Here is a 25,678-nt window from a genome sequence, read left to right as displayed (position 1 = left end):
CAGGAAAATGAGTTCAAGTCTTTCTATTGTATACTAGAATAGGAAAAAATATATTAGCTATCCTTTCAGATCTTGAACAAATATATGTCCTGTAAAACTCTGATGTATAATAACAATGTGCTGTACAGATATCAGTCCCCCAACCACCAAACTGTTTTTGTTTCTGAAATAAACAATGAAAATGTATCCTTGACGTAGGTCAGTGCAGTACTCAATATCATATATATTCAGAAGAAAGCCTGTTTTCAATGACCAGGATCAAAGCATTCTCTAGGAGTCATGAATGAACACTATACTTGTGAGTTTGTATTGTGTACCAAGATCTCAAGAACCAAAGTCAGAAAACTTACATAGAGGATATAAGTTAAAAACCTATAAAATATAACTGAAATTATATATATATATTACTTTTCCTGGTTAACACATAAAATAATGTAAGGCTATTTAGTGATCAATACAGAAAAGAAAAAAAATTGTTACTCCCATCTCTCAATTCAGCATTTGGTAATTTGAACTCTACTTCACATTGAAAATCAAGGCAACACTCTTAACTCATTGTCAAAATGAAAATTCCTGCATGCACACAAAGCAGCTATCTTAATTCTTCCCCCAATACTCAGGTGGATTCCAGTCTTGAATAGCAACTGATTGCTAAGTTATAGGAAAGCATAATAAATTTGGAGCATACAGATCACTTCACAGTTCTTATTCATAGGCAGTCTTCCTCCTTAGACCCCACCAGTGTCCTAAGTTCATGGTTTTAAATTCCTTCTAAGGACATCTCATGCTTTCTCTCTGTCAAGCAACTGACTTCAAGACCCTGTGGTGCTTGATTTTGTGTTCCTTTACGACCTATTGTAATAGGATCAGGTATTTCATTCCCTTTTTACCTATTTTTATATCCCATTTTCATATGGAGTTATTTGGGTTTGAGTATGTATGTATTGTATAAAACAAAGTTAGTTATTGGTCTTTGCCTATGTTTTCAATAAAACCAACGGCATGTGAAGTCGGTTTAGAAAGCATAGTTGGCAGTCTAAGCCCAAATAAGAAGAATAAAGTAGTAGTTGTAGAAACACTTTTTCAACAAAATTGCCTAAGAGGTCATCTGACGTTTCAGGAAGTGATACCTAGAAAGAGGGAGTGCAGTCTGAGTCATGAGTTACTTGGCTAGAAGCTATGTTAAGTTTAAGCAGGATGATATAAAAAGAAAGGAAACAGTTGATGCTTTATTTCCTGACATTTGCTTCATAGGGTCAGCATTTTTAGTTGTCACTTTTCTTTAACTTCTTTATCATTGTTTCATTTTTCTACCGAGGAACTAGGTGAAAACTCTATGTTAGTAAATAAATATTTTCAAACTCTTGCTCTGTCATATGACATTCATCTTCCCAGGTCTTCCCCAGGAAAAAAAAAAAAATGTTAGCATACATTAATTCCAAGTGTAAGCCAACTGCCTTTATTCAGGGTGGATATGGAACTTGTATTAGTCAGTTTTCATACTGCTGATAAAGACATACCTGAGACTGGGCAATTTACAAAGGAAAGAGGTTTAATGTAGAACTCACAGTTCCACATGGCTGGGGAAGCCTCACAATCATGGCAGACGGTAAGCAGCAGCAAGTTAAATCTCATGTGGACGGCAGCAGGCAAAGAAACCTTGTACAGGAAAACTCCCCCTTATAATGACAATCAGATCTCATGAGACTTACTCACTATCACAAGAAAAGGACAGGAAAGACCTGCCCTCATCATTCAATTACCTCCCCCTGAGTCTCTCCTACAACACGTGGGAATTCAAGATGAAATTTGGGTGGGGACACACCCAAATATCATTCCATCCCTGGCCCCTCCCAAATCTCATGTCCTCACATTTCAAAACCAAGCATGCCTTCCTAACAGTTCCCCAAAGTCTTAACTCATTTCAGCATTAACTCAAAAGTCCACAGTCCAAAGTCTCATCTGAGACAAGACAAGACCCTTCCACCTATGGGCCTGTAAAATCAAAAGCAAGCTAGTTACTTCCTAGATACAACAGGAGTGCAGGTATTAGGTAAATACACCCATTCCAAAAGGGAGACATTGGCCAAAACAAAAGGGATACAGGCCCAATGCAAGTCTGAAATCCAGTGGGGCTGTCAAATCTTAAAGATCCAAAATGATCTCCTTTGACTCCATGCCTCATATCCATGTTATGCTGATGCAGGAGGTGGGTCCCCATGGTCTTGGGCAGCTCTGCTCCTGTGGATTTGCAGGGTATAGTCTCCCTCCTGGCTGCTTTCACAGACTGGCCTTGAGTATCTGCTGCTTTTCCAGGTGCATGGTGCCAGCTGTCAGTGGATCTAGCATTCTGGGGTCTAGAGGATGGTGGGCCTCTTCTCACAGCTCCACTAGATGATGGCCCAGTAAGGACTCTATGTGGGGGCTGTGACTCCACATTTCTCTCCTGCACTGCCCTAGCAGAGGTTCTCCATGAAGGCCCCACCCCTGCAGCAAATTTTTGCCTGGGCATCCAGACGTTTCCATGCATCTTCTGAAATCTAAACGGAGGTCACCAAACTTCAATTCTTGACTTCTGTGCACACACAGGCTCAACATCAAATGGAAGCTGCCAAGGCTTGGGGCTTCCACCCTCTGAATCAATAGTCCAGGCTGTACCTTGGCCCCTTTTAGTTATGGCTGGGCACAGGGCACCAAGTCCCTATACTGCACACAGCACAAGGACCCTAGGCCTGGCTCATGAAACTATTTTCTCCTAGGCCTCCAGGCCTGTGATGGGAGGGGCTGCCATGAAGACCTCTGACATGCCCTGGAAATATTTCCCCATTGTCCTGGGAGTTAACATTTGGCTCCTTGTTGCTTATGCAAATTTCTGCAGCTGGCTTCAATTTCTCCTCAGAAAATGGGTTTTTCTTTTCTATCATATTGTCAGGCTGCAAATTTCCTACACTTTCATGCTCTGTTTCCTTATAAAACTGAATGCCTTTAACAGCATCCAAGTCACTTCTTGAATGCTTTGCTGCTTAGAAATTTCTTCCACCAGACACTCTAAATCACCTCTCTCAAGTTCAAAGTTCAACAGACCTTTAGGGCAGGGGCAAAATGTTATTAGTCTTTTTGCTAAAACATAACAAGAGCCACCTTTGCTCCAGTTCCCAACAAGTTCCTCATCTCCATCTGAGACCACCTCAGCCTGGAACTTATCGTCCATATTGCTATCAGGATTTTGGTCAAAGCCATTCAACAAGTCTCTAGGAAGTTTCAAACTTTCTCACATTTTCCTGACTTCTTCTGAGTCCTTCTAACTGTTCCAACCCCTGCCTGTTACCCAGTTCCAAAGTCACTTCCACATTTTTGGGTATCTTTTCAGCAGCATCCCACTCCATTGGTACCAATTTACTGTATTAGTTTGTTTTCATGCTGCTGATAAAGACATACCCAAGACCGGGCAATCTACAAAGAAAAGAGGTTTAATGGAGAACTCACAGTTCCACGTGGCTGGGGAAGCTTCACAATCCTGGAAGAAGGCAAGGAGCAGCAACTTCCATCTTAAGTGGATGGCGGCAGACAAAGAGAGCTTAAGCAGGAAAACTCCCCCTTATAATGACCATCAGATCTTGTGAAACTTACTTTCACAAGAAAAGCATGGGAAAGAACTGCTCCCATAATTCAATTACCTCCCACCAGGTCCCTCCCACAACTCAAGGGAATTCAAGATAAGATTTGAGTAGGGACACAGTCAAACCATATCAGAGCTTCTAAATATTTAATTGGAAAATAGGTTTTATTGTTGCACTCATTATTAGAATAACTCCTGTTTAGTCCATCTCAAAGTCAAAGCTTTGACACTGCAAATAGAAAAGAAATAATACTAGTTCTCACCAAATATATAACATAAAAAGGCAGAGGCCAGCATCAAAGGTGTGTCAACATGTAGAGAGACAGATTCCTATATGCAGAATTTTTGAATCTAGACTGGAAAGTGCATCATTGCCCCTCTGCTAAATGGAACGAGGTCAATGATAATGCACCAGATGATTAGCTTGGATAAGACCAGGCTTTAGTGTCCATATTGTTGATAAGCTAATAAGCTCTTAATCCTCTCTCTCCCAGGCCTCCATTTGGATGGTATTATATGATATGCATAAGGGGTTTGTTTATTTATTTATCTATCCTATTTATTTATTTATCTGATATATTTATTTATTTATCTGATAAGAAGGATGACTCATGTCTTTGAAGGGAGAAGAAAGTGATACAAGAGAAGGGCATGAGATCACTTTTCCATTGACCTGAAAGGCTGGTTTTATATCTCCTGAGGAGAGATAACTGTTTAGTATGTATTCAGGAATACAACTAATTTCTGAATAAATGTATAGCCTTGTAGATACTATGGTATTTGAGATAGTTTAGGAGAAAATACTTCTTTATAAACACTCATCCCTACTATGGACCAGACTGAAACTTACTTGGTAATGGCATCCTGAACATTCTAGCTCTGCCACTAACATTATTTTATAGATGACAGTGTCAGTGCAGTCAGTCAATAGTTGCCTCACTAGGGCTTTTAAGATATAACATCATTCAGTGACTTGCAGAAATAAATGCTGGAGATTTCAAGGTTGGAATTGAGCCCTGTCAGGGCTAAGAACTATCCTGTCAGACCTTAGTACAAACATGGCCTATTTGTACCTATAGGTTGGTAAGACCTGGGGAAGTATGGGTTACAAAAATTATGACAATTACCTATCTTACAGAACAAATCATTTTATGTTTTATGAAGAGTAATGCCATTCTTCAGTTGAAAGTCTCTTTCATTTACAAATTGATTTTTTTTTTGTTTTCTTGATTTCCTGCATATTTCTCCTTTTCTATCATGATCCGGTCTGGCTATTCCCTTGTTTCTAACAGTTTCCCCAAATTTAATTCATTTCACTTTTTTAAAATATCTTTTTCTTGAATAAATACGGTAAAAGCAAACATGAAAGAGATAAACAAATAAAGATATCCCAACACACTTAAAAACAATGAAGCCGACTTCTATGGTTTCCACCAACTTTCTTCACAATGAGTTCCTATTTATTTAACCTTCAATGTTGCGTCTCTTCATTCTTACACTCAATTCTACTACTTGTGTTCCATTCATTTACTTCATAAGACCCAGATTGACAAAGAGAAGGAAGAAAAGATTTGTGACTCCTATTAAAACTCAGTCTATTATCCCAGAGTAACCTCTACAATAAAGTAATGGGAAATAATATTATTCAACTGATAAAATGCATATTTTAATTTAATTCTAACTACAGTCACTTACACACTTTAAAAGTGGCCTCCACAGACTTATACATTCAAAGACAAGCCACCTAAATGTGAAAATATGTGATTGTTGGGCAAATATTAAATTAGGATGAATAATTTAAGACTTAGCATGTTGCTTTTGAAAAGTTGCCAGTGATAGGTCAGTACCTTCCTAATGAAAATATTGATTGAAATATCATCTTTAGTTATGGATTTTATGACAAAAGTAACAAGAATCTGGTTTTCTGAATTTAGTTCATAATATTAAGTCTGTTTACTCTGAAACAGAAAAAAGCTGAGACATATTTTAATAATAGTCCTTAAATATAACTTATCTTTTTTTGTTTCATCCAGTAGAAATAACTGGTTTTTTCTTTTATAAACTTAACACTTTACAAAACTATTACAAACTTGATGTACTATTTACAAACACTTTACAAGACTATTACAAACTTAACACTTTACAAAACTATTACAAACCTGATGAATAAACCTGTTAAACATCTAGACAATGCTTAAAGATTTTTTAGTTGTCTTAACTGGAGGTCTTAAAGACTTACATGAATACTTTAAATTGCCTTTTTATATGACACAAATTGTCTTTCTCATTCTTTTTTTAGTATTCCCAATTGTATGATTGTATTATTTGGCAAATAATTGTATTATCTGGTAATTTTATAGACACTCACGGTATGTGTACGTGTGTGTATGCATATTTGAGCAGCACTTTTCAAAAGAACTTTTGATGACAATGGAAATATTTTGTACATGTGCTATCCAGTGTGGTAGCCACTTAGCTAGCATGTGACTATGGAGCACTTGAGATGTGGCTAGTTCAAGTGAAAAACAAAATTTATTTTTATTTTATTTAACTAAATTCAATGTAAATAGCCACACATGGCCAGTAGCTCCCGCATTGAAGACTGCAGTTTTACAGCATGAATTTACATTTTGATTACCTGTAAGCTTCCTTGACATAACTGGTGTTATTCAACCGATATTTAAACTTTAACTTTGGAATAGAAAGCAAGCAGAATTAACCTTTAGTGTCAGTTCTGAATTCTCCTATAACATGGATTAATTAATATTGTTTATTTTGTTTATAAGAAATATCAGTGGTTTCCCTTCTCTGTTTAGATTCGAAGTGAAGAATTTAACTGTCTGTGGAAAATGACAAATTCTTAATACATTCTGAAATTTATTGAAGGGAGAGAGATTTCCAGGTGCTGTTTAAAGTGAACAAACTAAAGCTTACCTAATTGTTTGCCCAGTAGGTGGGAATGTGGAATGGTGAGGTTTATGGAGCAGTTCTCCCCCTTCAGCTGCAGAGATGATCCCCTTTCCCCAGCTGTTAGAGAAACTGCTCCCTCTCCACTCACCTTTCAAGCACAATCTGCTGGCTGAGCACAGTTGACGTCTGGGATATAGAATGATTCTAAAGGATCTGCTTTATAGTTTTCTTTCTGTCTCTGGAAAAGTTATACTCAGAGAACCAGAGAGACTAGCTCAGGATAGAGCTAGAATAGAATGAAATCAAAGAGCATTCTTCTTCACGTCCCAGTTAGGGAATGTGTTCATCCCTTTCCACCCTTTGCACATATACGTCTTTCATATGGTGATGGGAAAATTGACTCAGGATTCACTTTCAAAACATTGCATTCCTTACTCAAGGAGCGGATTCTTTTTTTATACTTTAAAAGTCCTGAAGTTTCACCCTGTGGTGTCAGAAGTTAGTCACTGTTCATTGGAATGTACTCGAGAGCTTAATGATTAGAATTTTGTGTTTTCTTTCTGTCATCCTGGGCTTAGAGCAAAGCACCCTGGATAAATGTTGACTCAGCTATATCCACTCCTTAAATTAAAGTGCTTTACTTTCAGTGTCCCAACTTTTTAAATCAAATACAGGAAACAACACGAGTGAAACAATTTCTGCATGTGCCATGGTTTCAAAATCAATAGCACTTCAATTGCCAAACAGGCTCTTTAAACTTTAATGAAGAATGGATTAGTTGGTAGAATGGGAGAAACTCAAGCCTATCACTGGTTATAGTAAAGGATTCTTGCAATATTTCTTGAAGCTTATTAAGTAACTTTTTTTGCTGTCCAGTGTTTCAATATCCCGCATTTTTATGTGAGAGGCATCTAAATTAGTTCAAAGGAAAAGGCTGTCCTTTCGTGATCACATACAACTCATTACACTGGAAATTCACAGACGTTGCTGCAGTGGCTTTTTCTGACAGAGACTGTTGAAAAGGAAATTAGATTGCATTTTGAGTGAGCAGGAGGTCAATGACACTTTATCTCCCTGATTTCATCTTCCACTGTCTTAAAACTACTTAAACTAGCACCAGACACACAATGAAAATTAACATTTATATAGTAAACACTAAGATAATTCTGTAAGGAAACTCCTGCTTACACAATCTTAGAATAGATTTAGTTGCATAAACAAAATAGCCTACAGTCGATAATAATTTATTGTGCATTTTAAAATAACTAGAAGAGTATATTTGGGATGTTTGTAACACAAATAAATGATACATGCTTGAGGTAATGGAAATTCAATTCCCCTTGATATGATTATTGTGCACTGTGTGCCTGTATCAAAATATCACATATACCCCATAAATACATGCAACCAAGATACACATGTAAAAATTAAAACTGAAAAAAGAAAAAAGCCTGAAAACCAGGTATGAGTTTAATATTCTATTGTTCACATTTGAATCTAATTGAATTTTTTTAAATTTTTTTTATCTTCAAAAGGCCAACCAACTACATTCATATATATATATATATATATATATATATATATATATATATATATACACACACACACACACACACAAACACACACACACACACACATATATAGGCATAATTATTTTATGCATTTACTTGATGAAATAAAGACATCACTTTAAATCAACAAAACTCCCTCACAGTTAATTTCTGCTCACCCAAGACATAATCTGATTCATTTAAAGGAATTTCTGTAAGTGAAGTTTTCACAAGCAAATAAAGCATGAGTTATCATTTCTGGTTCTGTTCATGTGATTTCCATTTATTTATTCATTGAAAAGATATTTCAATGGCACATTCCACTGGACAGATACTCTCGCAATATTATGAAAAAGGACACAAATATAGCTGATCCCATGGCTATTCCATTCTAAGGGCAGGTGTAAACAATTATATAAATAAAATAGATAACATATCAGTCAAGATGACTGCCATGAAGAAAAATAGAGCAAGGTAGAAGGTAAGGGTATCATGAGAGTGGTGGTGGTTGGCTGCAATTTTAAATATGGAAACCAAAAAATTCCTCCTTGTGAAAGTGACATTTATGATGTGAATAAAGAGAGGATGTGAGTCTTCCACACATCTAAAGAGAGACTATTCCAGACAGGAAATAGCAATTGCAAAGCTCTTGAATGGAAGCCTGATATGAATACAGAATAGCAAGAGGACCAATGTGGCTGGAGCTGACTGAGCAAGAAAGATGGAATTGGGGGCTGATGTCAGAGAGATGAATAGTTTACCGGGGAGGGCAGAGTTTATGCTTAGAGAGACTTTGGCCTTTAATCTGAGCCAGATGGAGAGACATAGAAGGATTTTGAGCAGAGTAGACCTATGACTTGACTTCTCTTCTACTAAACTAACTTTACATGCGGTGTTAGTAATCGGCTGTTAGAGAACCAAGGCAGAAACCACTACAGTAAAATCCTAACAAAAGATAACACTTTTTTGAACTCACTTCATAGTTTATAGAAGTCATGAAATTCTTGATATATTTTGAAAATAGGGAAAACTTAAGTAGCAGATACATTTAAAGTGGGATATTAGCCAAGGAGCTAATGTAAGTTTTTTTTCTGATCTTTAGGTATGCAATGCTTCTCAGACTGTCAAGTGGAGATGGAAGGTAGGAATTTAAATATATGAATCTGTAGTCAGAGCTGAATTCTAGGCTGGAGATTTAAACTGAGAGTCATCTGTTTATTTTAATCCATGAGGTTGAATGGAGAGCTGTCTGAGCTATTACTTGTAGGTAGCAAGAGGAGAGGATCCAGAGTGATCCCCGGGTCACTCAAGCTTTTAAAGTTCAGAAAATCAGAAGACAAATACAAATGCAACAGAGAAGAAGCAACCAGCCCAGTAGAGTTTATTAAGCTGAAGGGAAGAGAAGAGGGTGTTTCAAAAAGAGGGGAATTATCAACTGTGTTAAATGCACTGATAAATCAAGTACTGAGGGTTGAGAACCAACCTTTGGAATTAGCAGCTTATTAGAGACACTGACTATTGCAGCCTTGGTGAAGTCTGGTGTTGAAAGTTCATTAGAATATTAAAAGGAGCAGAGACGTAAGATGGTAGCTGTAGTGGCTTGTTGGATAGAGAAGTTTTGGGGGTTTGTTTTTAACAGAGAGAAAAAGAGTAGAATGGCTCAAGGAAATTTCTGAAGATATTAAAAAGTGATATCTAGTGCATGCGTGATGGGGTTGGGCTTAGATAAGGGCAAGTACAGAGCATGCATGATCATAGGAGGGAAAACCAATGCATGGGCCCCAAATGCAATGGAAGGAGCTGGGAACAATTTTCTGTTTGCTTATTTTTTCTCAGTGAAGACGGAATTACATTTATCAGCTAATGAAAACAAGAACAGGAGCTGGAAATATGAAAGCCAGTAATTATCCAAGGCAAAACATTTATGATGTTGCTGGGATTTCCCCTACAAATGAATTTCAAGAAACACTGTTGATTCCTCTTAAACTTTTTAAAGTTTAACATACCTTGAAAATTTTCCATTAGAAGTTTAAATGTGGCAAAGGAAAATTTTTGACATAAGATGCACATGTATAAAGTTTTTCATCACTTTAAAAATACATTCAATGGAATCTAAATAATATAGCTATTCCAAACCCTTCATTCACCACTTAAAAATGTAGAGTATAAACAATCTTTTCTCTATCAGAAATGTTAGCATCATTTTCCTTTCTCCTTGAAATGGAACTCTAGAAGTTTATCCTACGGAGATATGCTTAGGCTTGAAAATATTTTGTTTCTCATGTTGTTATACTTCTCAATAAGAAAACTAAGTACACAAATAGAAATGTTTCAAAAAAATCTTACTGTACTATAACTCAAGAGTATAGACACTCCCCTGGAATAAAAGAACTTTAAAATTATTCCTATTCAATTGTTAAATGTAACAATAAATTATGTAATTATCATATATCGTTATATATACTATATTACATAACTATCAATCAGTGTATCAGAGCATTCTGGAAGGAGACACCATGACTGGGATAAAATCATAAGAGGTTTATTGGGGGTGAAGTGGGGATGGGGTAAATAGCTAACACCTGTGAAAAATAAAAAAGGGAAGAAGCAGCATCGGGTGGGAGAGCCTCTGACCTCAATGTGTACCTGACAAAGTCTTGCCAACCCAATGGGAATAAAGAGCAAAGAATTCCCATGAGAGAAGGCCCGCACTGAGCAGCAAAGGCTCAGTCATAGGCTCAGGTCTGCCTAGGATAAGCATGGTTTTTGCCAACCATAAAGCATCTGTTCCTGAAGGCACTGGCGACTGCAGGCTGACCAATAGCTGCAACTCGTGCAGCTCAACAGCAAGTTCCTCCATGAAAAGAGATCTAAGCAGCACTTTTCCATCACTACCCCAGACATAAAAACTAAAATGTTGCTGAAAATATGTTTTTAACAAAGTGGTCAGGCTTTTTGTTTCAAAGTCAATGTACTATGTATGGATAAATATTACTTTATTATTAGAATTACATTTTTGCAATTAAATGTATTACATTTTTGATGCTTGCATTTGATGCTTCCATTACATTTTTGATGCTTGCAAACTTTAAGAAACCATGTTCACATAATAAGTGTATTTGTACCTCCTTTCAAATATATATCAAACATCAAATAAGTTTAAATAATTGAGAATTATATCTAAAAATCTATCTGCTGACAGCTCAATTAAGCTTTCCTTTAATTTTGTTGTAATTTAAATGATTGGAAAAAATCTATGCTGCAATTTCTTTTTAAATGATTGGAAAAAATCCATGCTGCAATTTCTTTTTCCTAAATCATTAGTGTCATTCACTTTCTCAGTGTCTAAGAAATATTCTAAAAATGTTTTGTCAAGATTTATCAAATAGCAATAATTATATCTTTTTTAAATCTAGACTTGCCATGTTGAACCTACATCATCAAAAAAAAAAAAAAAAAAAAGGAAAAATTCCAAATACTTTTATTGTAGTCACCCCTTCACTAACTTAATAACTTTCCTTTCTTTTCATGTTTGTGTTTGTTTTTGTTTTGTTTTGTTTTGTTTTTGAGACAGTCTCACTCTGTCACCCAGGCTGGTGTTCAGTGGCGCGATCTGGCTTACTGCAACCTTTGCCACCTGGGTTCAAGTGATTCTCCTGCCTCAGCCTCCTGAGTAGCTGGGACTACGGGCGCATGTCACCACACCCGGCTAATTGTTTGAATTTTTAGTAGAGATGGTGTTTCACCATATTAGTCAAGATGGTCCTGATCTTCTGACCTTGTGATCTGCCCGCCTCGGCCTCCCAAAGCACTGGGATTACAGGCATGAGCCACCGCGCCCAGCCGCGTTTTTGTTTTTAAGAGAGGCACTTTGTCACCCAGGTGCTAGAGTGCAGTGGCATGATCACTGCTCACTGAAACCTGGAACTCCTGGGATCAAGCCATCCTTCTCTGTCTGCCAAGTAGCTGGGACTACAGGTGCAGGTCACCACATCTGACTTACAGTAACCTTACAATTTTTATTTTTTTTTTACAAACATGCATTTTAAACACAGTTGCATCAAAGGATTACAGCTATAGCTTTAGCTCATACAGTTTATGAAACATAGTCATGGAATCTAATTGCACATAAAAGTTTTCATTTTCTAACCAGGTATTCAACTCTGGCATATGTTTTTCAGGAAATTTTGACTTCATTTTTTGATTCAAACATACTTTTAATGAATATTCTTGTGACACCCATTTCACTCTGAGTTCTAGTTCTATGATACATAAATAGAAGGCATAGGCTCTTGCCATAAATTTTTTCTTTGGATGAACAAGGCACTGCCACCTTCAATTTCTTACAAAACTGTCTAATTCAGTCTCAAGAGACAGTCCCTCAGGAGCAAGCAATTATTTCTTTGACAATACCATGGAGAGAAAGAGGTGAGGTAGTTAAATAAAAATTGCTAGTACTTCTACCACAGCATTTATAGTACATTACTATATGTGTGATTTTAGAATATGTCACTGTTAGCCAAAGTTTACTGTTTCTAACACTATATATTGTCCTTAGAATAATGTCAAAAAGATCAACACATGTGTCCCAACAAGGTGCCTTGGCCATAGGAGGCTTCTTGTGACCAAGGTTTTAAATTCTAAAATCATCACTTAGTTGGGTGTCCCACAGTTTTATCTATGTGAGTAAGGCAACATGGTAAGATTCAGGATGGTTGTGAGAGGGACCTTTTATCAAATGATAGAGGATACATCTGAGATGGAAGAGGAAAGGAAAACCTGCCTACGGCTTACATGATAAGCATGTTCTTAGATCATTTCAAGGAAGAGATCATTACACGGAAGATCTGTGCCTGTAATTGATCTGTTTAGATCTATCTACGTCATGGAAAAGCTTTATGTACTATTTGGGATATACATTGGTCTACAAGACAGGGTGAATTAATATTTTAGAGCCCTTGTTCTCCATTCGCAAGGCTTTTATGTGCCCCCCTCCAGCTCACTCCCAACAAGGGTATGTTTGACAATGTTTACAGACACTTTGGTTATTGAAAGCCAGAGATGCTGCCAAACATCCTACAGTGCACGGGACAATCCCAACAACAAAGAATTATTTAATCCAAAATGTCAATTGCGGCAAGATTGAGAAACTCTATTTTACAGCCTTGTCAATGGAAGCGAGGCCCAAAAGCCAGCCTTGTCAATATCACCTGGAAATGTGTCAGAAATACAAAATGTGCAGTTCCATATTATTCATGCTCATATTAAAGTTTGCAGAATTTACTAGGCAAATGCAGCAGAATTTCCAGTGGCAGCAATGGTCCACTTCTCACCCATGTCCAAAGTACAATGGCAAATTGTTTTTCTATACTCTTAAAAGTTTTATTTTCCTTCTTTCAGATTTCTAGAAAATGTGACCAAAATATTTTTGTATTAACTAAAGATAAGCATTGTTCTCATGCCTCTTTAAACAACAATAATGGATTAGTTATAAAATAAAGCCATTTTGAAAAGAGAAATTACATTTAAGATAAAGATATCCATTATAACAGAAAAATAGTAACCTTTTGTTGGCTTTTCATTTAAAGACCAAATTGAATTTGAATGTTTTAGTCTACTCAAAAAGACAAAACACATCTGCTAACACATCTGCCTCATATCCAATTTACATTTAAACATTGCTGCTATCCCCATTTTGTTTCGGGTGGTTTGTTTTCTCACAATTCAGCATAAGTTCTCATGCTATAATACTTATTTTTTTTCTGCCTTTTAATTTAGAATCTTTTCAACTAAGGCAGATGAACAGGGGTAAAGCACATAACAATTATCAAACTAAAATATTGCACATATCATAAGATAAAATACGAGTTAAAGCTGAATTCATAATAATAACTCATTTTCACCCTCTTCCAAACTATTCTCTAGTGATAAAAGTCATTAGGACTATTTCAGGTTGATACAATGGCAATGGAAAAATTATAATTTCTATTCAATCAAATGAGCACTGAATTCTATGAAGCTATTAGTATCCCAGCTTTTCCCAGAAATGTCTAATATACTCCGGGGGCCTTTACTTGTTAAGAAAATTTGGTATAGTAGAGAATATTATGTTTTAGTGTAAACTATGGTGTCTTGAAAAGAGTGGAATCTGTTCCAATTATTGAAAGTTTTCTTTCCTACTAGTCTACGGCTACCAGCTATGACTGAATTCCATGGGGATAAAGTAAATGTTAAATCCATTTTGAAATCTTTTTTGTAAAAGTATTCTACAGCATAAAACATTTTAAAAACTCATTTAAAACTATCTTTATTATCTACTTCTTAGTCAAGAACTTCATTCATCACCTTATGCCTCAGTTGCTATAATTAATTGATAACTGCTTTCTCTAACTGTGAGTCCTGCTGCTGCCAACTCTTTTGTGTACCTTAGCATGGCTTGAAACATGCTAAGAATATTTTCTAAGAACACATATGTATCCTTCCTTAAATTGATCTAAGAATGTGCCTGCCATGTAGGCTTCTCTCTGACTCTCAAACCTCTCCGTTGTGTAGCTGCAACATATTCATCTAGCTTAATTCACATTAACTGTCCCCAACCTTATTTGAAACATGCCATCTGGTTTTCTACCCCATACATATCATATCAATTTATCTATAACCTTGTTCCTAGTCCCTCCACCCATCCCTCATTCTGGAATACTCTGGCTTCTTCCATTTGATGGAAGAAATCAGTCTAAATCTTATGGTCTAAAACCTAGTCATTAGTATAAGGCTGGCTCGTAGCTCACGTTTCCCATGAAACCTTCACTGAATGATCTACCAATGGTTCATAATAGTATTCGTCTTTTGTAACCGTCTTCAGCAGTAAATATATTACCAAGTATATTGCATAATGGAAAAAAAGTTTTTCTATTATTTATTTATTTATTTTAAATTTTACTTATTTATTTACATTATTTTATTATTTTGTTAGTCAATACAGTACAACTATGGTTGAGTGTATAGGCTCTAGTTACATCTACTGTGAAATATTGTTTTTATCAATCATGAATCTAGCATAACCCTAAAATAAATTTTTTTTTGTGGATTGATTACATTTTTTTTCATTTTTGTGATTGTACCTAACTTGTAGACTCATTGTGAGTCATAATAACTTGCTATATGAAAGCTGTTTGTCAGAGCAGTAAGCACTCAACACAAATCTGATCTTATATCTATCATTATCATCTCTATCATTATAATCATCATCATCATCTCTCTAATAGAATATAATCTCATGAAATGCAGAGGCTAATTTTTATACTTGCCCAGGAATTATATGGACATAAATGCTGAGCACATTGGAGGTCCTTATAAATATTCAATTATTGATTCATTTTATTTTTATTTGCTTCTACTGCCTAGTCTGCTCTGAAATTGTTCTACTGTACTCACCTCATTTCAGGTCCCATTATTTTGTATTGTAAAATTCCCAATATTTGTTTTCCCTCAAAGACAATGGCCATTTTTATTAGAAAAAAATCCATTTTTATTAGAAAAATATTGTAAGCTGGACACTCTGCATATATTCTCATTAGTTCATGTCTTCTACAGACAGATAGCAGTCTCAAGTGTTATCTTAATCCCTGTAGAATAAAATATGTTTACAACAAGCTTCAGAGCAATGAAACATTTTATTCTTGGCATATTTTATTTTAGGATAATAATTAGTATTGTAAGCCAGTTCTCTAGGGATTTTTTAAACTATAATAATGCAGATCAATTAATTGCCAGTATCTGTCTTGTTTGATTTTCACCTTGTTCTAAAGGCAGAGAATATCTCCTTATTTTAGATTTGAAGGAATTTCTTAGAGGCTATCTGGTGCAACTCTAGCACTTTACAAGCGTGGAAGTTGATTGTATCATTTATTTTTCTGAGTCTCAAATTCACCCGAAGCTTTTGACTCCAGAGTATGTTTATTCTGATTGATTTCCAAGTGATATACTGTTAACAGCAAAGTAGTTTAACAACTAAATTTATAATTCCTTCTGATCATGTATTATTTTCTGAATTTGATTAAGTCTCAAAAGGTAACACAATTGTCAGTGTTACAGCTCCTTTAAGCTAAGGCTTGTCTTTGCCTAAGTTGGTTGATGAGCCAGCTGGCATAGTAAAATGTGCATACAAGGAATTTTACGTGACAGAAAAACAAAATATATTATAAAAGGCAAATTGATTGAAACTCATAATAATTCCCCAGATGAGAAAGAATAGATCTCGCTCACACACACACACACACACACAGAGAGATATACACAGAGAGACACACACACAGGGAGTTGGAACAGAGATTTTTGTGGGAATCAGTTAAGATTGGTATTCTAGTTAGGTTATTGTTATAGTAGGGGAAAAAAGTTATATCTAACTTGAGTAAGATGATGGAGGTTAGTTAGAAGTTATTGAATGTATATGTGAGCAAATGAAGAAAACAACTATAATTAGAAACCAGGAATCTGTTACAGCTAATTGTCATTGAGGACTGGATGTAGTTGGGGAAAAGGAATGAATTTATGTAATTCTAGGAACATTGTCAAAATAAATTAAGAATCTTTACTTCAGAGCTCATCAAGAATGCGATTCTGCCCTTCATCCTCAGTATCAAAATTTATGTTAGTCAGGATTTTCCAGAGAACAAAACAAATAGGATATATGTGTGTGCACATGTGTGTAAGTATGTAAGATTTATTTTAATAAATGGACTCGTGATTTTGGAGGCTTAGTAATTCCAAAACCTGATGGGGTAGGCTGGCAAGCTGGAGTTAGAGTCCACAGGCCAGCTCCTGTGGAATTTCCTTTTGCTTAGTGAGGTAGCCTGTTGTTCTAGGCAAGCCTTCAACTGATTAGATGAGGCTGACCCACATTGTGAAGGCTTACCTGCTTAACTCAAAATCCAGGAATTTAAATGAAAATCTCATCTAAAAAACACCCTCAACAGAAACATCCAGAATAATGTTTGACTAAAAATCTTGGCACTGTCATCAAGCCAAGTTGATACATAAAATTAACCATCACAGGAATGAACCAATGTAATTGCAGGAGCATTGTCAAAAGAAATTGAAGATCTTCACTTCACAGAAAACATAATTGGTAACTTGAATGAAGTTAGCATACAATTTTGAACAGTCTAGCATCAGTCATAAGTAAGTCATATGATACACTCTTGTTTAGGGCCAAAACACTGTTTAAGTGGATTTTTGAAAATAAAATCACATCTTCCTTTTACTGAAATTCTACTTTTTACATGTTTACTTTTATTGCAGACAATATTCATCACTGTGTGCCAGATGGATGATAAACAGTGCTAAAAAGTAAACTGAGACACAATAAAATACTAAGGAGTTTATATGAGTAAGAAGCAATTCTTGAATTGGGGCAACTCCAAACCAGAAGTGGTTCAGGAGCACCACCAAGGGAATGCAAGCAGCAGGCTTTTATAGGATGGACACAGAAGTAAAACAAAGAAAACACTTGATTGGTTACAGTTATAAAGTTGCCTTATTGGTCTTATTGGTCTATCCCATTGAAACGTCTCTGGTTATATAATTATGGTTGTTGGCTACTTCTGATTGGTGGAGTTTATGTTCTGTTTTTCTTTAATAAAGGCATTTACAAGAAAAGTTTTGCTTATGTTTGCAAGTCAAGCAATGTTTAGATCACTTATGAAATCTAACTGGTTTTGTCTGCTCAGGAGTTCTTCAAGCCTGGTCTCTGTTTTAATTTACTTTAACAACAGTAGTATGTTATTATCACTTATACCCTTTCTAATCCTCAGAACTACATCAAAATGTTGGACGTATTCCCATTTTATAGAGGAAGGAAATGAAAATCTGCTAAGTAAATTTCTCACAATGTGGAAACAATGTCCAGACCCAAATCTAACTTTCAATTTACATTATTTCACTAAATTATGTCACCCTCTTTTTCCATGTATTTAAAATTTAATAAAGAAAAAAAATAGAAAATTTTTGGCCAATTGACACTTGTGGCATAGAGGATGCATCGATTGCATACTTTGGATTGATCATAAAATTACTTACATTTCAATTTCCCTTCCAAGTAGAAAAAGAATATATATTTTTTACTCTCCTACCATTATCAGGTACTTCAAGTCTAAAGGAGTGTGTTTAATATGCATTTGCTGAATAAAACATTTGATTGGCTGTCTGCTGTTCACAAGGACCTTGAAGAAAGTTATTTGGTGGAAAATGCCTTAAATGAATTCAGGAACTTCAATATGAAGGAAAGATGCAAAAGAAAAATAATGAAAATAATGCTCTAAAGGCTTTTCTAAGACTGACTCGGCTTTTCCATTTGTGTACTGTATAAGATTTTACTAGAATGTTCAAAATTAAACCACATTAAAGCAATCAAAGCACTCTTAGAATTTACTCTGTAATAGTGATTGGGACTTGAAGATACAGCTGGTTTTGGTTAAAAACTGGCTCTTGAAAATTATTTGAAGTAAATGAAAAGTTAAAAAAAATCTTTTTTTAATTGTCCGTATTTTAGAACATTAACATAGTGTGTGATCAAGTGAGACGTGTGACACACAATAAATTGCTATAGTTTTAAAATTCAGTCTCCCTTTGAATACACAGATATTGAAAGGCCTGACAATTTGGCAAAGCTGTTTTATATCAATCAATTATTGCTAGACTTTGCTCTCCATATGCCAGCACTTTTCTCCTTCATTTTGCTCCTGGTTATACAGGCAGCCAAATTATAGATAATGCCTTAATCCCCACCTTCATCCCCTCTTCTACTCCTTCTTTCATTCAGTATGTTTTGTTTACCAAATAATATGAAGGAAGTTTAGACACATTATACCACGAATGGACTGGCTTTGAAGCCAGGCCCTTAGCTGAATTTGCCCACACCCCTTTTTCCAGACCAATACACTTATAAACTGCTCTAAGAAATGCTAAAATGAAGAAGTGAGCAGATTATAATGGGAAACCAAGAATATTAGCTTAACCTTGAAGATGCAATTAATGCCAGATTAGTTATTGCTTTTATTATAGGTAAGTCATGATTCAGATGATATCGCAAAACACACAGGGACTCAATGTACTTATACTGATGATTATGATGATGAATCTTAAAAAATAGCAAGACCTAAATTACAACTTGGAAGTATTTTCAAATTCTCCAGGACAAGAAAGAATGAAGAAATAAATCATTATACCTATTCTAGCTCATATTTTTGGACTGGCAGCAAAAAGAACTGTAATTTGCCAAAAGCATATTCTTTCTTTTGGAATTTGCCCGCCCTTCCTTCCTTCCTTCCTTCCCTCTTTCCCTCTTTCCCTCTTTCTCTCTTTCTCTCTTTCTCTTTCTCTTTCTTTTCTTTTCTTTTCTTTTCTTTTCTTTTCTTTTCTTTTCTTTTCTTTTCTTTTCTTTTCTTTTCTTTTCTTTTTCTTTCTTTCTTTCGAAACAGACTCTTGCTCTGTTGTCCAGGTTGGAGTGCAGTGGCACGATCTCGGCTCACTGCAACCTCTGCCTCCCAGGTTCAAGTGATCCTCTTGCCTCAGCCCCCCTCACAGCTGGGACTACAGGCACGCACCACCACACCCGGTTAATTTTTTTATTTTTAGTAGAGAAGGGGTTTCGCCATGTTGGTCAGGCTGGTCTTGAACTCCTGACCTCTGATGATCCACCTGCCTCAGCCTCCTAAAGTGTTGATATTATAGACAGGAGCCACTGTGCTCAGCCTGCATTTTCTCATTTGTTTTACTGGAAGACCCCTCCTTCCCCCCACCCACCACATTCTGCATTTGTTACTTAAAAGTCCATATCTAGTTATCTGAGATATCTGTCAAATGGATCAATTCTGTCTTCTTTCCTGAAGGACCCTTCAAGTATTCCTAATTTCCTGGTGGAAAAGCTCTGCTCTTTGTGTTCTCTTGTTCGTTTTCACCGTGATCTCTGCCCAATAATCCTTCTTTCTTCATCCAATAATTCTACAATTGGGGTACCTCTTGACCTGTGAGCTTTCACTCTGTGGTTATACCATGCCTTTTGCTTTGGGAGGTCAACTTGTTGACTAGCTGGTCAAATGCATTGAACAAAACTCTAAATAATAGTTTATTTCCCTTTTCCTGATATTGAGACATGTAAAAAGCTTGGTGAAAACAGACTCTGTTTCTTTATTTTATTTTTTATTTGTTTTTGTAATTTGTCATTTGCCACAGTCTTCCAACCTCCCAAAGTGAAACATTAACAACTTTTATATAATTACACCCTAAAAAAGGAATTCCTGTTCACATTATCACAGAAATTTGTACCCTAACTAAAAGAAAATTGGCATAATTTCAACTTAGTTCCCTATTTATAATTCCTTACCTGATCAAGAAAATCGTATTTTCTCGACGTGCTCAAACCTGCTGAAAATATATAAGAAGATGGAATTCCTATCACTTCTTTAGATTAGAAGCTAAAGTTAAATGCTGTTACAGGTTAGACAGCATTTCAATCTTTCAGCACTTTAGTTTAGGCTACGATATTTGCTTAATTCTTGAATAATGTGCGAATATGATCTCTCTCTTTCTTTGTGTGTGTGTTTCTATAAAGATTGTATGCAAAATTCTTTTGAAATGTATGTTTTCTAAAGATACCCTGCTTTCAGGAACATTTTTTATTTCTGAAAAACAAAATCCCACAAGAAATGAGTCTTTTTGTCTAAAAAGCTGTTAAATGCCCTAATCAAAAGTGGAAAATTAAGTTATTTTTTGAAGTATTTATGGCTATCTGGCCACTTTAAAACACAAAGAAACATGGAAATGTGATTTTTTAAAAAATTAATATCTGAATGTTTTGTCATCAAGTAAAGTGAAATTCTCTCTCTCTTTTTAATTAATTTAAATGATGACCTTCATACCCATATACTCACTTCTCGCATAGTTTTGGTATTTTTTTTCTCTTGCTTGTAAAGTTGTGTGAAACCAAGCTGAGGTGTAAATAGTAGGCATAGGAAGCAGACAGAGAATGACATAGAATCATGCTAATAATAGGATTTTTTATGTCTTGGGTTTTGAACAAAGAAAAAATCTCATTCTTTTATTAGGAGAATGGGTTGATGTGTAAAAACACCACTTAGTAACTATAAGATATTAGAGGTTTCTTTTTCCATTTAGGTTTTAAAACCAATTAAATATATAATTTTATACCTAAAACAAAAATAATAAATTCTCTACTATCCCTAACACTGTAAAACAAGAATGTTAATGACATTTTTGTGCTTTCAATTCTACAAAACAGTAATTCTCTCTGCTCTGAGGATATGCCAAGATCACAAGGATCTGAATGCCACAGAACACCTGCAAACCAGGCAAGAAGGAAACAAAGGATTCCAAGAGTCAGAATTGTCTTCATTTGACTTTTTGCTGTGACGTCTACATAAGTACCATTAGTTTATTCCTTTAAATAATGACATTTTAAAATACAGACACATTAAAATAATTCATTAAAATCATTTAAACCTACATAGTTTGACTAGAAAGAAGCCACAATTGAGCTAATATTAAATATCAGTAAATGTAGAATAAATGATGTAAGTATATGTGTATGTCAGGTCTTTCTTCAAATTGTTGTTTGAAACAAATTGTTTGTTTAACTCATGCATAGTGATAGAAAAAAGTTAAGTAACATTTCTGGACAATGCTGGAAAGAGAATTTGGTTTAAAGGCCACAGCTGTGAGACTAACAGTAGTAGAAAGAATTGGAGCTAAATCTTAATGCGTGCATGTGTGTGTGCACAAACACATGTACAGAAAATGGAAGGGAAGAAGAGGGGATTTGTTTTTTCTTATGAGAATCATTTTTTTGAATATGTTTTATCCCTTCTTTCATCCTGAAAGTCTTCATGAAAGATAACTTTCCCCTTTTGGAGAGCAATAGTTGGCCAGACTATAAAAATAGGAATGCAAGGAATCCTAGCTGTAAATCAGAAAGATATGGTAGCCAATTAAATCAGAGTGACCCATGAACCTCAAAAGAAGATGATCATGATAAAGTAAATTTGTAATATTCTAAGCAGTTGGTAACTAAATTAACCTATGCAGGCCAAATAATTCCTCTGCAAAATGGGGGATAATGAAGTTAAAGTCAATAAGTGGGAAAAGTGTCTGGTACACAGTAGATGATCAAGAATTGATATGTCTAATGACAGTAAGAATTACTCTTATTAGTGTTAGTAGTAATAACAATATACTATAAATATATTTATATTTCTCTCTCTCTTTTCCTTCCTGAGAGGTCTTGGAAATGCATATTTTTTTTTCATTTTGCATGTAAAAAATTAGGACATTTCACCTTTGATTAGGGAGTTAAAAAGGTTGAGATAGTTAAAGTGACTTGGACAAAAATGATAAGTTTATAGCTTATAAATAATTTAGATTATTTAATATAAATTATAAATCATGGAGATTAATAAGCAAACATTTATAATTTATTAATAAGTAAATAAGTCAATATGGTGGGACTCTATATCCTATCTTTTTCTGTCTCTCCCGTTCTCTGCCTGAGATCAGTGGGGTTATTGATTATATGGCGATAAACTCAATTTTGAGTCCCTTAAACCAAATTGCCACTTAGATTGTGATTCTCATTCCAGCATCTTCAGTATTACAAGGAGCATGCTAGGAAAGCATAATCTCAGGCTCTCCCCAAACCTACAAAATCAGAATCTCCACTTTACGAGATCTGTTGATAATCCATATAGGCACATTAGAGTTTGAGGAATGCTGTCTTAGAGCCCTAGTTCTCAAACCTAGCTATTAGTCAGAATTTTAAAAAATCCATAGTATAGATATCAATAACATAGATAGAGTGAGACATATTATAAGAGATTGGCTCATGCAGTTACGGAGACTGAGAAGTCTCATGATCTGCTGTCTACAAACTGGATACCCAGGAAAGCTGGTAATGTAGTTCCAAGGCTTGAGAGCCCCACATAGATTCCATACTGAGTCTGCAGGACGGGGACCAGGAACACTGAGAGCAGAAGATCAATGTCCTGGCTCAATCTGTCAGGCAGAGAGTGAATTCAAACTTCTTTCACCTTTTTGTTCTACTAAACCTCCCAACAGATTAGATGATACCCAATCACATTGGGAATGGCTATTTACTTTACTGAGTCCACCAACTTACATGGTGATTGCATTAGTCAGGGTTCTCTAGAGGGACAGAACCAATAAGACAGTTAGATATAGATAGTGAGAGAGCATTTGTTAGGGAAATTGATTCATATGATTATGGAAGCTGAAAGGTCCTATAACAGGCTGTCTGCAAGCTGGAGACCTAGAATGCTGTTAGTGTGACTCAGTCCAAGAGTGAAAGCCAGGGAAATCCGAGGGCATGACTCTCAATCTGCGGTCAAAACCCTGAGAGCCTAGGAGCTGCAGGGTGGAGCCCAGGACACTGGTACAAGTCTATTAAAGCAAACTAAATATGGCCTGAGAAGGACTCTGTACTTCTATAGGAGAGCCCTTAGGAAGGAACTGTGACCTAGCTTAATAGGCAGACAAGACTGAAAACCTAATTTACTGTAATCCCAGCATTTTGGGAAGCCAAGGCAGGCAGATCACATGATGTCAGGAGTTGGAAAACAGCCTGGCCAATGTGGCAAAACCCCACCTCTACTAATAATACAAAAAATAAGCCAGGCATGGGGACGGGCACCTGTAATCACAGCTACTCGGGAGGTTGAGGCAGGAGAATCACTTGAACCTGGGAGGTGGAGGTTGCAGTGAGCCGAGTTAGTGCTACTGTACTCCAGCCTGGGCGACAGAGTGAAACTGTGTCTCCACAATGACAACAACCAACCCCAAAATTTAGGATTATGCACATGTAAGAATAACTGTTCTTGGCCAATCCCAGTGGCCATACTTCAGCCACTCATAGAGTGCTAAGTGTTCAAATTGTGTTCAAATAAGGCAGATGTCAACCTGTCACCAGTCCAGCTATTTCTGCACCTCACTGCTGATTTCTGTAGGTCACTTCCTGTTTTTATCTATAAATTTGTACTCACCACGAGGCATCCCTGGAGTCTCTCTGAATCTGCTGTCATTAAACTCCTTTAAATTTAATTTGACTGAAGTTTTTTTATTTTAACAATTCCCAAAGTCTGAAGGTTGGAGATCCTGGAGTTCACATGTCCAAAGGCAGGAGAAGGGTGTCCCACTTTTAGAAAAGAAAGAGAGAGAATTCCCCTTTCCTCTGCCTTTTTTCTTCTATCTAGACTTTCAGTCAGTTAGATGGCGTATATTGAGGGCAAATCTTCCCCACTCAGTTCACCAAATCTCCTCCAGAAACATTCTTAGAAACATACCCCCAAATAGTGCTTTACCAGCTATCTATGTGGTCCTTAATCCAGTCAAGTTGGCAGCTCAAATTAACCGTTACACTAATTTTATCTGGAAATGCCCTCAAGACACACCCAGAAATAATCAGACATCTGGGCATCCTGTGGCCCAGTCAAGCTGACAGATAAAAATAACTATCACATCAAAGAATTTTTTCTAATGCTGTATCTGCCTTAGACTGAATAGATCAGAATTTCTGAAGGTGGACTAAAGCATCAGTATTGTGTTTGTGTGTGTGTGTGTGTGTGTGTGTGTGTGTGTCCTTTAATGCCCCGGTAATTGCATGTGCAGCTTGTGGTCTTTGCAAGTGGGTGAATTAAAAGAAAGTGTAAACATGGGAATGATGCAGAACACGTACAAAACAGCTGTCTAGGTAGCCAACTTCCATGATTAAAACGGGACAGGAAAGCATAAAACAGAACGAGTATTTACTGTACAAAGAGTAAACTGCGATTACAGGACTTCGCATGGCTGAGAACTGCTTCTGTCTTCTTAATTAGGTGCAGCACGCTCCTGGTATAAATGTTTCTCTAATCCAACACCTTCTGCTCAGATCTTCAGTCCCCTTTGCAGATAAGAGAGTCTTTTCTCTCTTCGTTGTATCCTCCACAAATCCCAAGTAACCCAGTGACTTGTTACTCTAAACCTCACCTTAAAAGAGGCCATCTCAGCTCACTGCACCTACTGATAGTAAGTTTTGCAGCCCTACACATTTTTTTTCTGTTTCTTCAGAATGTCTTTCAATATTTTAATTAAAAATTTATTTATATGACTGTTTACCTTTCATAAACCCAAATGTCCAAGAGGGCACAGACAATGTCTTCTATGTTCAGAGTGTATTTACAAGTGAAAGTTGGACTTTATCTTACTAAAATATGAAACTATTAAGCTAATATAGAAATTCAAGAACATTCACTGATGCACTGTTGTAATAAAATAAATTAGAAAATTACCTAATTTTTTTATCAGTAGTGGGACAGTTAAATTATGGTACTAAACTCAGTGAGATCCAAGGAAACCATTAAAATTAATAAAGTAGATATATATGAATGAATATGGAAAGATATCCATCATATATACATGTGTATAATTTTTAAAAAGCAATTTGCAGAAAAATGTGTGAATTGTGATTCTACTTTATGTTTAAATTGCATGTGTTTCACATAAATGAAAGTGTAAAAACACATTCACAGGCACA

Source organism: Theropithecus gelada, chromosome 7b (assembly GCF_003255815.1).
Source record: "Theropithecus gelada isolate Dixy chromosome 7b, Tgel_1.0, whole genome shotgun sequence".
Lineage (NCBI taxonomy): Eukaryota > Metazoa > Chordata > Mammalia > Primates > Cercopithecidae > Theropithecus > Theropithecus gelada.
Note: the sequence above shows the minus strand (reverse complement) of the source record.